Source organism: Choloepus didactylus, chromosome 9 (assembly GCF_015220235.1).
Source record: "Choloepus didactylus isolate mChoDid1 chromosome 9, mChoDid1.pri, whole genome shotgun sequence".
NCBI classification, from domain to species: domain Eukaryota; kingdom Metazoa; phylum Chordata; class Mammalia; order Pilosa; family Megalonychidae; genus Choloepus; species Choloepus didactylus.
In genome coordinates, this window is record NC_051315.1 from 44,065,733 (window position 1) to 44,079,502 (window position 13,770).

Sequence of the window (13,770 nt, forward strand, 5' to 3'; positions counted from 1 at the left end):
GGAAAATATGGAAATATTAAACTTCCTCACCTGGGGAATTATTGATAGTCTCACAAGCATTGGGGACTACCAATTTAGAAGGCTGAGCCCTCGATCTTGGGGCTTGGCCTTATGAAGCTTGTTACTGCAAAGGAGAGGCTAAGCCTACTTATAATTAGGCCTAAGGGTCACCCCCAGAGAACTTTTGTTGCTCAGATGTGGCCCCTCTCTCTAAGCCAACTTTGCAGGTAAACTCACTGCCCTCCCCCACTACATGTGACATGACACCCAGGGGTGTAAATCTCCCTGGCAATGTGGGACATGACTCGCAGGGATGAGCTTGGCCCTGGCATCCTGGGATTGAGACTGCCTTCTTGGACCAAAAGGGGGAAGAGAAATGAAACAAAATAAAGTTTTAAATGGTTGGGAGATTTAAATAGAGTTAAGAGGTCATTCTGGAGATTATTTTATGCATTATATTGATATCCCTTTTTAATTTTTAGTGTATTGGAATAGCTAGAAGGAAAAACCTGCAACTGTTGAACTGCAACACAGTAGTCTTGATTCTTGAAGACAACTGTATAACTATATAGCTTACAATGTGTGACCATATGATTGTGAAAACCTTATGGTTCCTAATCCCTTTATCCAGTGTATGGACAGATGAGAAGAAAAATGAGGAGAAAAGGGAAATGAATAATAGGGAGGGATGGGGGGTATGGGATGTTTTGGGTGTTCTTTTTTACTTTAATTTTCCTTTTTATTCTTTTTGTGTGTGTGGTAATGAAAAAGTTCAAAAATTGATTGTGGTGATGAAGGCACAACTATATAATGGTATTGTGAGTGATTCTACACTGTGGATGATTGCATGACTTGTGACTATATCTCAATAAAATTGAATTTTAAAAAAAAAGGTTAAGTATGGGATGTATCCCCTGAGTTGTCTACTTCTTGATTTTGTGACCAGGAGGTGATAAAACAGAGATTTTCTTGAGCTTTAGCTTCCCTATCAGGAAGGTCTGCCCAGGGTGAATGCAACATGCAGTATTTTTCCTTGTCTTTCTCGGCCTGTGTCTTGTCCTGGGCTTTTGCCTGTTAGTTGTTTTGGAATTCCCGTTTACAGAACTTTGGTTTGTAAGGAGACAAACCTCAATCTTCTGAGAGTTTGAAGACAGCAAGCCTTTGCCCCAGACTGTCCACCTCTGTAGTTTCTTCCTTTCTTTTCATTGTCTTATTTGCTTTTGCCTGGAGGGCAAATTCTGGGAGAAGGAGTAAGCCAGAGAGGACTTTCTCAAGTCAGTCTTTCCCAACCAAAACAAGGTCAGGGACCCAAGAAGTGGGTGCAGACCAGCTCCAAAGTGCTGGGAGAGGGGATCAGGAAGGGTACCAAGAGCTTCTCAGATGGATCCCCAAAGCTGAGCTTTCCCGGTCTGCCCAGCAGATGGGCAGCTAATTGTCCCCCGCAGCCCTGAGGGGAGGTATGTGCTGCATCTTTAAGTCTCCACTGCTCTGCCCCTATCCAGGGACGGCTGAAACAATGGCTGCCCTCGGAGCCAGGCCCACAGAGATCCAAATTTGCTATTCAAAAGCAGTATCAGAGATTGGCTTGGAGAAGAGGATTTTCATGTCTCCCCTGGTCTTGGAGAAGAGGATTTTCATGTCTCTTTCTGTACCAGTGAACTAGCCAGGGGCTAGACCCACAACCTCCTGAGTGGGGAATGGGCTCCAGTCGCCACTTGGGCAGAGAAAGCAATCTACATTCTTTGTCATAATTTATAAGCCTCTTCCTCCCACTCTTTCCTGGATGCTATACAGTGTTCTTCTGGCCTACAGAATTTCAAAAGAGTTGTTTCAGACAGTTTAATAGTTTAATAGCTGTTTTGGTGGAAAGACTAAGCCCTGGAGCTCCCTACTCTGCCATCTTCCCACAATCCTCTCAGCAGGAACATTTAACTGATTGGATATTGACAGGTAAGAAAAAAAAATGTCAGAGGACTCTGAGATTTGTTCTGGCCAAATGGTAGTCATCAACAGAAACAGGGAAATTAAGGAAAAAAAGAACATATCTTGAGTATAAAGTGATGACAAGACATGATGCAGACATGTATAGCAATTTTTGGACTTTTAGGAGTAATTGTTTTAAACAGATCCTCCAATGGGTTTAATGAGTTGTTGTTTGTATTTCAAGGTCTTTTATTAACTGTCCCTATTCTACTTCTACAGGCTTCAATCCAAGACACTGATAATACATCAAGAGAAGAAATACTGAAATAAATGATTGACAATTTATGAACTGATTTATTACATATATTACTTCATTCACACTATAGGGAAGGAAAAAATGTTACTTTAAGATTGGTATTATGAATGCAGAAGCTGCTGTTCAACAAAGACATTAAGTACCTTGCCTGAGGTACTAGAACTTAGGTCTTCTTACTCTCCATCCAAACTTGTTTATGACATAGGTATGAAGTGGGAGTCAAGTCTGACCAAACACATCTAAACAAAATAAGACACTTGCTAAATGAGTGATAGATGCAAGTATGTGTTTAAATCAAACCTTCTGTAAATCATTATTTTTATCCTTTAGTTTTCTATTTTAGCAATTCAGTCATTGATGTTCTTTCCCCTGTGTTAAAATATAAATTTAATTCTTATATATTTTTTGATCATGTTAGCTAACTTGGTTATTCTGAAAATATTCTAAAAACTTTATGATAAAAAATACGGGGCATTTTGAGGGGAAACTTCATTATTTTATGCTTTATTACCTTATATATTGCTGCCATGAGCATGGTATCAAAATTCTGGAACTAATATCATTAACTCTCATTGAGTCTATTTCACAGTAGCATAAACTAGATCAACATGGAGTAGTGGATAAATAAATGTCCCATGTTACAAATTTTCTCTTTTCCTCTCTTTCTGCCTTTCGCATATGAGAATCCTGATCCATGTTTATAATACCACAGTATGACACATAAAATAAATACTAAACATCATGGATTTCTAGAAAAATTAAAGTTAAAAAAATCGCATTTTATAAACAGCAGTATAGCCTCTCAGCATTACCAATGAACAGGTTTTTTGTCAGCCCTTCTTATACAAGCACATCAGTTAAAGTGGCAACATTCAGAAAAGCATCTGATGGTTTTGATCATAACATTGCAGTAGTGGTCTCTGAAGGCTTGCCTTCAGTGTGAATGTCGAAAAGCCATCTAAATGTGCAACAAGAAATACCCATTTATAGAGTACATTGCCTGCCATTTACGTACGTTTTCTTTCAACATCATATTATAATTTTCCCTTCCCTCCGCCCAGGCAGGAATAGCATTGGCTTTCTCTTCTCAAATTAATTTTTGTTTCTGTGCGTTATTATTTGTGCCTTTTGAATTCACAAACTGGCTAAAGAACTGTTTGTTGTCGCTGACAGCTAGATTTTGAAAGAGGTTTCCACTAGACCTTTGGCTTTTGTTATCTGTGCCAAGGAGTCTGGAACCAGAATTGTTTGTGGGCACAAATTTCACCAAGGATATAGAAACTGTGAGCACTTATTCTTTCAGAACGGGGTCAGATGGCTAATTGTGCTGGCGACTGGTCATCTGTTGGCATAATTACCTAACTCCAGCAGAGTTATTTGTTTTTGTGATTTGAGGCTCAAAATATTTGAGGCCACAACAACTGCAGAGACTGAACAAGGGGTATCACTGCATTTAGATTTGACTCTATAGCTCTTCTATTGTCCAACTGAAGTCTCCTTGCCTTCCCCAAATAGGATGCTTATTTTATTTTTTCAATAAGTATTGGGCAAGATATTTAACATTACTGATAAATTATGGAGTAAAGAAATTATTTTTATTGAGGTACATTATTAATTAGGACATAATGAAATAGTTAGGTGGCCTTTTCAATTGACAGCTAGGAGTAGAATTTCAAGAGAGCTCTTTATTATACTACATATTACAAATGGCATCAAGATCCTAAAGGAGAGTATGGGGAAGCTGCGCCTCTATACACAATAAGTGCCATCATTTTTGGTGACTCTATCCTGCAACTACGATGCACTAGTCAACCAGTCCCCTTTTTGGCAGCTTGCTCTTTGCTTTCTCATTTCCTGTGTGAAGAAAAGATAGTGGATATTCCTCCACCTCTGTGATACAAGTCATTCTAGATTAGAGTGTAACAATAAAACCATAACTGTGATTATCTAAAAGTCACACTTTGTTTAAAGGATAATTACTTCTTTTGTGCCCCATCCAAAAAAATTAAGCCTGAAAATGGGAGGTTTGATTCATACACTGTTAAATTACTTTTATGAGCACTTTAATGGAGAGTAAATGATAGGACTGTATCTATACCTATATGTATGTGTGTGTGTGTATATGTGTGAATATAACTTCTATATGTACATTCATTTAAAGATGTGTGTATCTGTGCTTCTGAACATATATACACAATGGAGAATGCTATTTAGGCCTCTAAATGATTTTTCCCTGCCTTTAATCTGTATTTAATCAGGAAACCATTCTGTAATGAGAAAACTGTTCATTTTAGTCTTTTATATTTGCGATCCCAAGGTTCCTCCTTAGTGATTACATTTGGTAACTCCCTTTCGCTGTCTGAAAGCACAGGCAGTTTTTCCATAATAAAAACTGGATTAGCATGTATCAGGAAGAGATACCACCAGCTGTCACTTTGAAATCAGACCACTCGGTCCTATTTGAGATGAAAATGGATAAACTGATAAGTGACAGACAGTTTTCTTATATTTATCTAGCAAATGGTTAATGTAGGCTAACACTTTCTGTAATAAAACTATAAAAAAGTTGAAGCAGAAGAAAGCACCATTTAAATATGATGTGCATTACTGGCAGAGAAAAATTCGCCACGGGGTATGGTATTTATTTATTTAGTCAGTTTATCTGTTATAATTGCAATGAATATTTCTATTTCTCTCTTATTTATCTGTTATTATCTTCTGGTTTGGCAATATCCAACATTATATTACACCTATTGTGCAAATTCAGGAATACATATTTTAAAGACAAAATCCAAATAATTGAAACTTTGAGAAATATCCTCTTCTCTTCTCAGGAATTTTGCAAGTCATGGTATTAAGAGAATTTTCAAGCCCAAAATTAGTAGAATTTTATTCTTCACTATATTTAGCAAATAGTATGTTTCAGATAGACACTGTTAAGCTGTGTCTCACTACAGGTGAACTAAGATAAAGGACACATGGGCAATATGTATCAATGAGAGCTATGGGAAGCACTTATTATTCCTGATGTCAGTAATCAGGAAATGAGAAGACTGTGATAATTCTGAATATTGCCATTTCATGTAATGGTTTTGGTGAGTTTAAATGATGACTGCTAGATTTAGGACAACTGAAATAATCTAAAAATAATTTTATTTTCAAAATTTTCCTCATTAACCACTTAAATTTCAAAACAATATTCTCATTTCAAATATTGAAAAAATATGTAAGAAGGAATAATAATCTTCTCCATCACCATTGCCTTCTTTATTTCCACCCCCTTTGTTAGTCAGTCTTATTAGGGATGAATAGGTACAGCACAGGACATTTATAGGGCAGTGAAACTATTCTGTTAGATACTGTAATGATGGATACATGATATTATGCATTCATCAAAACACACAGAAGTGTACAATAGAGTACAAAAGAGTGAATCCAAATGTTAGTTATGGACTCTAATGAATAATATCAACAATATCAATACTGGTTCATCAATTGCAACAAATGTACTGCATTAATGCAAGATGTTAATAATAAGAAAAACTGAGTTTGAAAGTCTATTGATACTCTCTGTACTTTCTGCATTATTTTTCTGTAAACCTAAAACTTCTCTTAAAAAGTCTATTAAAAAAAAGAAAGCTCATGATCCTATCCATTGCCATCCTTCATTGCCACCCCTCAGTTAATATTATCAGACTGGTTTGTGTCTTTACATTGACTTTCACCATGCTTTATCATCCCCATGTTAGAGACAATGAGACAGGTACAAAGAGGTTAAGTAATTTGCAGAAGTTACAAATCTATAAGTAATATAGCCAGGATTTAAGCAAAAGAAGTCTGAATCCAATACCTCTACCTATATACAAAACCATTATGCTAAAAAACTGCTTTTGTTAGATTTGATGACTGAATAAATGTATGGCATGAGGAAAAATTTTAAGTTGATTCCCATGGTTGGTTTGGAGCAAGTGAATACTATTATTAACAGATAATGGTCACTCAGGAAAAAACAAAGTTTTGAAGAAATAATAAGTCAATTTGGGAGAATTTAGTTGCTTTTTAAAGGACATTTGGGCTTTAGAAGGTAATGAGATTTCCATTAGGGGGTGTCCAGAAGGCACAGTATCAAAGAAAAGAAGTCTGAGCCGTGTGTGTGTGTGTGTGTGTGTGTGTGTGTGTGTGTGTGTGTGTGTGTACATATATATGTATGTATAATTGAGAGCCTCAACATACGGGTAGTACTTACAGTCATTTGATAATGACATTCAAGGTGCAAAGTAGAGAAAACTGGAAAAGAACGAAAACCTGAAAAGTCATCAAAAAGTTGAGATCAAATAAGAAAAAGTGAACTCATAGAAGTCAAGGGAGTTGAGAATTCCAATTAAAAGAAAGTGGTCAAAAGTGCCCATCACTTCAGAGGCAAATAAAGGAAAAATAAAAGGAAAATAGTGATACAGCAATTAGAAAACCACAACTGCATTTTTTCCAGAACAATTAGTGGAGAAGTAAATAAATGGAGAGAATGAAGGTGAGATGTCATTTTCATAAAGTGCCGAGGAAAGGACAGGGATTAGTAGTTCAAGGTGATTGCAGGGTCAATGTAGTTTTACATTTTTTTTTTTATATATAGTTTTGCCTTGTTTCATTTTGCTTTAAGTTTGAGAGAAAATACTGTAGGAAAATAATTGAGAGGCAGGGAAGTACAGTGGATAAAATCTCCCCTGTTCATCACTGTATACCCAGAATCTTTCACAGCATCTCTGATCTGAAACGTGATAATACACAGGTTGTTTTTAGAAGGAGAACTTCACTCTGGATTTTTTTCATTTAATAGTGGGTATAAATTATTCTGAAAATAAAAAAAAAAAAAAAACTAAATATGGCTGGGAATCTGGGAAAAGATTAGAAAGTCACGAATCACACACATTCTGTTAATACCTTCACTCTCACATTCCCTTTTTGGGAAAAAGATTTCTGGTTCCTGTAATGCACACCCAGACTAGAGGGCTCCTTCTGGGTTCTGATGCACTGCCATGCCATTTGGACCCAGAAACCCAGGCCTTGACTCTTCCCCTTTCTTCATCCTAGGATATGACGTGTGAGGTTTCCTGTGGTAAAGACGAAGGCAGTTCAAGAGTCTGCCAGCATCAGCATTCCAATGGGCATACGTTGTCCCCGTGCACTCCCAGCCTCAGCCCCTGGAAGACAGGGCCCAGCTGGTGAGAATGCCATCCACTGCCTTGCCCAGCTACCTGGGATGGAGAATTCCCAGAGACCTCTTTAGCCTCCAAACACTATTATACATATCTATCTATATTATATTATATATACATGCATATAATCTATATTATATTACACATACATTATATATGCATGCATATAATGCGTATACATAAATAAATGTAAAAGTGCATTTTAAAATATCATGATTATAGATAGATACTATGTAGCTATGATATCAGAAAATATGATTTTCTGAAGTTACTATCATGCAGAAATGTAAGAATTGGCCAGGAGAACACAGAGTTATATAACCAGTTTATATTTATATATATATATATATATTTATTACTCTCAATGTTCAAATTCAAAGTTTTAACATTTAAATCTTGAGTGTTATATTAAATATTTTGGGACATGAGATTTTTCAGGAGGAAGCAGTTTCAATGAACAGGATCACATATTCCAAAACTACTGTACATTTTTAGAAAAATAAAGGAGTGAAAGAATTGTCTAGACTCTCACTTAATGCTTATACTGTATTGAATTGATATTTAATTAAATAGGCCCTTTTGGAATCTTGAGCACAATTTTCCAAAATTATTCTTTGTTATTTTACATTTTTTTCATGTGTGTTAGTTGGCCAGTTTCTTTTTGGCTACCTTAATGTCTTTCTTTTTTCAAGATTACAGATATAAAGTTAGTCATTTTTGCCATTATTTAGAAAATCTCAAAAGAGCATGAATAAGGCCTTTTCCCTTTGTCATTGTTTCAAATATGATTAAGCTTAAGTTTCCAAATGTGAAAAACCATAAATAGAATGGCTTATCAAAGGGAAGAAAGGGTTTTTCTAATATCATCTGTGTATAATTATTATAGTCATATTCTTGACTTGCTGTTCCATTAACTTGTCAATTATTTCTTGATTTAGAATCATCACGAGTAAATATGGATTATATACCATGTCTGTCTCTGTCCCATAACACTGATGTAAGATAAGGGTAAAATATTTATTTTTATTATTCTGTCACCATGTAATTAAAAGTATATAAAAGCATCTTTAAAATGATTAGAGATCTAAAAAACTCTCCTTTTGATTACTGATTAGCCATTCACATCCATTCTTCTTTTTGACGGGAACAAGATTTTCAGGGGTATGGAGCAGTGACATGCTCTAAGGGAGGCTACACGCCTCATCAGACCCACAAGATGAGTCTTGATTACTGTGACCAGTCATGGTGACTCTGGCCTTCCTGATAATGGTTGTTCAATGATGGGTATGCAATGGAATTCTGATGGATAAGCCTTAGGAGAAGAGAATATTTAGGAAAGCTCTTAAAAAGAGCTGCTTCTTATCTAGGTTTTGGAGGTAAGTGTGTGGTGTGGTGCATGTGTGTGTGTGTGTGTGTGTGTGTGTGTGTGTGTGTGTGTGTGTGTGTGTGTGTGTGTGTGTATACAATGCTTAAAGCTTTTGTAGCCATCGTATGAATCATATGACCATGGTGGAATAAATCTGAAGTCAAAAGCCAATATGATGATGATGGTAGAGCTGAGCCATAGAAAACACCTACATCCTTGATCATATCACATAATATTAAATCAACCCATCTCAGAATCTTTCTACCTCTTCATTCCTTGTTCTGTAAAGTAATAAATATACTTGTTTCATAACCCATTTTGAGTTGGGTATTCTGCTACTTGGATCCAGAATAATCCTAATTGATATACATTCCCAGATATTTATTTTTAAGATCAAGAAATAGGTCTAGATTGGTGAGGTGTATGTTTTAGTTACTCCTCCAGGAAAGTAGGTAGAAAGCCAGGAACTGCGTGGACTGGACACCGCAGAGCAATCTGACTTTGGGCATACTTCATACAACACTCATGAACATGTGGAACTGCTGAGATCAGCAAAATCTGTAAGTTTTTGCGGCCAGGGTCCCGCGCCCCTCCCTGCCAGGCTCAGTCCCGTGGGAGGAGGGGCCGTCAGCAATGGGAACGAGAAGGGAGAACTGCAGTGGCGGCTCTTATCGGAAACTCATTCTACTGATCCAAACTCCAAACACAGATAGACTGAGACCAGACACCAGAGAATCTGAGAGCAGCCAGCCCAGCAGAGAGGAGATAGGGATAGCAAAAAACAGCAAGAAAAGCCCAAAAAGAAAAGTGGAGGCTTTTTGGAGTTCTGGTTAACATAGAAAGGGGAAGAGCAGAGCTCAGGCCCTGAGGCTCATATGCAAATCCCAAAGAAAAGCTGATCTCTCTGCCCCCCTGGATCTTTCCTTAATGGCCCTAATTGCTTTGTCTCTCAGCATTTCAATAACTCATTAGATCTGTGAGGAGGGCCCTTTTATTTTTTTAATCTTTTTTTCTTTTCCTAAAACAATTACTCTAAGAAGCCCTATACAGAGAGCCTAAAAGACTTGCAGTTTGGGCAGGTCAAGACAAGAGCAGAACTAAGAGAGCTCTGAGACAAAAGGCAATAATCCAGTGGCTGAGAAAATTCATTAAACACCACAACTTCCCAAAAAAAGGGGGGCATCCTCTCAGCAGACTGGGAGCCTCCCTACACAGCCCTGCAGCCAAGAACCGCCCTGGGAGCACGGCACTCACCTGTGACATAGCACAGTCATCCCTCAACAGAGGACCAGGGGGTGCACAACCTGGAAGAGGGACCCACTCACAAGTCTCACGGGCCATACAAAGGACTTGTGGGTCAGTGGCAGAGACAAACTGTGGCAGGACTGAACTGAAGGATTACACTATTGCAGCAGCTTTAAAACTCCAGGAACACCAGGGAGATTTGATTGTTAGAGCCACCCCTCCTCTCTGACCGCCCAGACACACACCCCATATACAGGGCGGGCAACACCAACTACACACGCAAGCTTGGTACACCAATTGGACCCCACAAGACTCATTCCCCCACTCACCACAAAGGCAAAGCAGGGGAGAACTGGCTTGAGGGGAACAGGTGGCTCATGGATGCCACCTGCTGGTGAGTTAGAGAAAGTGTACTCCACGAAGCTGTAGATCGGACAAATTAGAGATAAGGATTTCAATTGGTCTACAAATCCTAAAAAAACCCTACCAAGTTAAGAAAATGCCAAGAGGCCAAAAACAACGGAAAATTTTAAAGCATATGAAGAAAAACAGACGATATGGATAACCCAAGCCCAAGCACCCAAATCAAAAGATCAGAGGAAACACAGTACCTAGAGTAACTAATCAAAGAACTAAAGATGAAAGACGAGACCATGGCACGGGATATAAAGGACATGAAGAAGAGCATGGCATAGGATATAAAGGACATCAAGAAGACCCTAGGAGAGCATAAAGAAGACATTGCAAGACTAAATAAAAAAATAGATGATCTTATGGAAATTAAAGAAACTGTTGGCCAAATTAAAAAGATTCTGGATACTCATAGTACAAGACTAGAGGAAGTTGAACAATAAATCAGTGACCTGGAAGATGACAGAATGGAAAATGAAAGCACAAAAGAAAGAATGGGGAAAAAAATTTAAAAAATTGAAATGGACCTCAGGGATATGATAGATCATATAAAACATCCAAATATAAGACTCATTGGTGTTCCAGAAGGGGAAGAAAAAGGTAAAGGTCTAGGAAGATTATTCAAAGAAATTGTTGGGGGAAAACTTCCCAAATCTTCTAAACACCATAAATACACAAATCATAAATGCCCAGCGAACTCCAAATAGAATAAATCCAAATAAACCCACTCCGAGACATATTCTGATCACACTGTCAAATACGGAAGAGAAGGAGCAAGTTCTGAAAGCAGCAAGAGAAAAGCAATTCACCACATACAAAGGAAACAGCATAAGACTAAGTAGTGACTACTCAGCAGCCACCATGGAAGTGAGAAGGCAGTGGCACGATATATTTAAAATTCTGAGTGAGAAAAGTTTCCAACCAAGGATACTTTCTCCAGTAAAGCTCTCCTTCAAATTTGAGGGAGAGCTTAAATTTTTCACAGACAAACAAATGCTGAGAGAATTTGCTAACAAGAGACCTGCCCTACTTCGTATACTAAAAGGAGCCCTACTGACAGAGAAACAAAGAAAGGCGAGAGAGACGTGGAGAAGGGTTCAGTACTAAAGAGATTTGGTATGGGTACATTAAAGGATATTAACAGACAGAGGGAAAAATATATATGACAAACATAAACCAAAGGATAAGATGGCTGATTCAAGAAATGCCTTCATGGTTATAAAGATGAATGTAAATGGATTAAACTCCCCAATTAAAAGACATAGATTCGCAGAATGGATTAAAAAAAAATGAACCATCAATATGTTGCATACAAGACACTCATCTTAGAAACAGGGACACAAAGAAATTAAAAGTGAAAGGATGGAAAAACAATATTTCATGCAAGCTACAGCCAAAAGAAAGCAGGTGTAGCAATATTAATCTCAGATGAAATACACTTTAAATGCAGGGATGTTTTGAGAGACAAAAAAGAACACTACATACTAGTAAAAAGGGCAATTCAACAAGAAGAAATAACAATCATAAATGTTTATGCACCCAATCAAGGTGCCACAAAATACATGAGAGAAACACTGGCAAAACTAAAGGAAGCAACTGATGTTTCCACAATAATTGTGGGAGACTTCAACACATCACTCTCTCCTATAGATAAATCAACCAGACAGAAGACCAATAAGGAAATTGAAAACCTAAACAATCTGATAAATGAATTAGATTTAACAGACATATACAGGACATTACATCCCAAATCACCAGGATACACATACTTTTCTAGTGCCCATGGAACTTTCTCCAGAATAGATCATATGCTGGGACATAAAACAAGCCTCAATAAATTTAAAAAGATTGAAATTATTCAAAGCACATTCTCTGACCACAATGGAATACAATTAGAAGTCAATAACCATCAGAGACTTAGAAAATTCACAAATACCTGGAGGTTAAACAACACAATCCTAAACAATCAGTGGGTTAACGAAGAAATAGCAAGAGAAATTGCTAAATATATAGAGACGAATGAAAATGAGAACACAACATACCAAAACCTATGGGATGCAGCAAAAGCGGTGCTAAGGGGGAAATTTATAGCACTAAATGCATATATTAAAAAGGAAGAAAGAGCCAAAATCAAAGAACTAATGGATCAACTGAAGAAGCTAGAAAATGAACAGCAAACCAATCCTAAACCAAGTAGAAGAAAAGAAATAACAAGGATTAAAGCAGAAATAAATGACATAGAGAACAAAAAAAAAAAAAAAAAACAATAGAGAGGATAAATAACACCAAAAGTTGGTTCTTTGAGAAGATCAACAAGATTGACAAGCGCCTAGCTACACTGACAAAATCAAAGAGACAGAAGACCAATATAAACAAAATAATGAATGAAAAAGATGACATAACTGCAGATCCTGAAGAAATTAAAAAAATTATAAGAGGATACTATGAACAACTGTATGGCAACAAACTGGATAATGTAGAGGAAATGGACAATTTCCTGGAAACATATGAACAACCTAGACTGACCAGAGAAGAAACAGAAGACCTCAACCAACCCATCACAAGCAAAGAGATCCAATCAGTCATCAAAAATCTTCACACAAATAAATGCCCAGGGCCAGATGGCTTCAAAGGGGAATTCTACCAAACTTTCCAGAAAGAACTGACACCAATCTTACTTAAACTCTTTCAAAACACTGAAGAAAACGGAACACTATCAAACTCATTTTATGACGCTAACATCAATCTAATACCAAAACCAGGCAAAGATGCTACAAAAAAGGAAAACTACCGGCCAATCTCCCTAATGAATATAGATGCAAAAATCCTCAACAAAATACTTGCAAATCGAAGCCAAAGTCACATTAAAAAAATCATACACCATGACCAAGTGGGGTTCATTCCAGGCATGCAAGGATGGTTCAACATAAGAAAATCAATCAATGTATTACAACACATTAACAATTTGAAAGGGAAAAATCAAATGATCATCTCAATAGATGCTGAAAAAACATTTGACAAAATCCAACATCCGTTTTTGATAAAAACACTTCAGAAGGTAGGAAATGAAGGAAACTTCCTCAATATGATAAAGAGCATATATGAAAAACCCACAGCCAGCATAGTACTCAATGGTGAGAGACTGAAAGCCTTCCCTCTAAAATCAGGAACAAGACAAGGATGCCTGCTGTCACCACTGTTATTCAACATTGTGCTGGAAGTGCTAACCAGGGCAATCTGGCAAGACAAAGAAATAAAAGGCATCCAAATTGGAAAAGAAGAAGCAAAACTGTCAT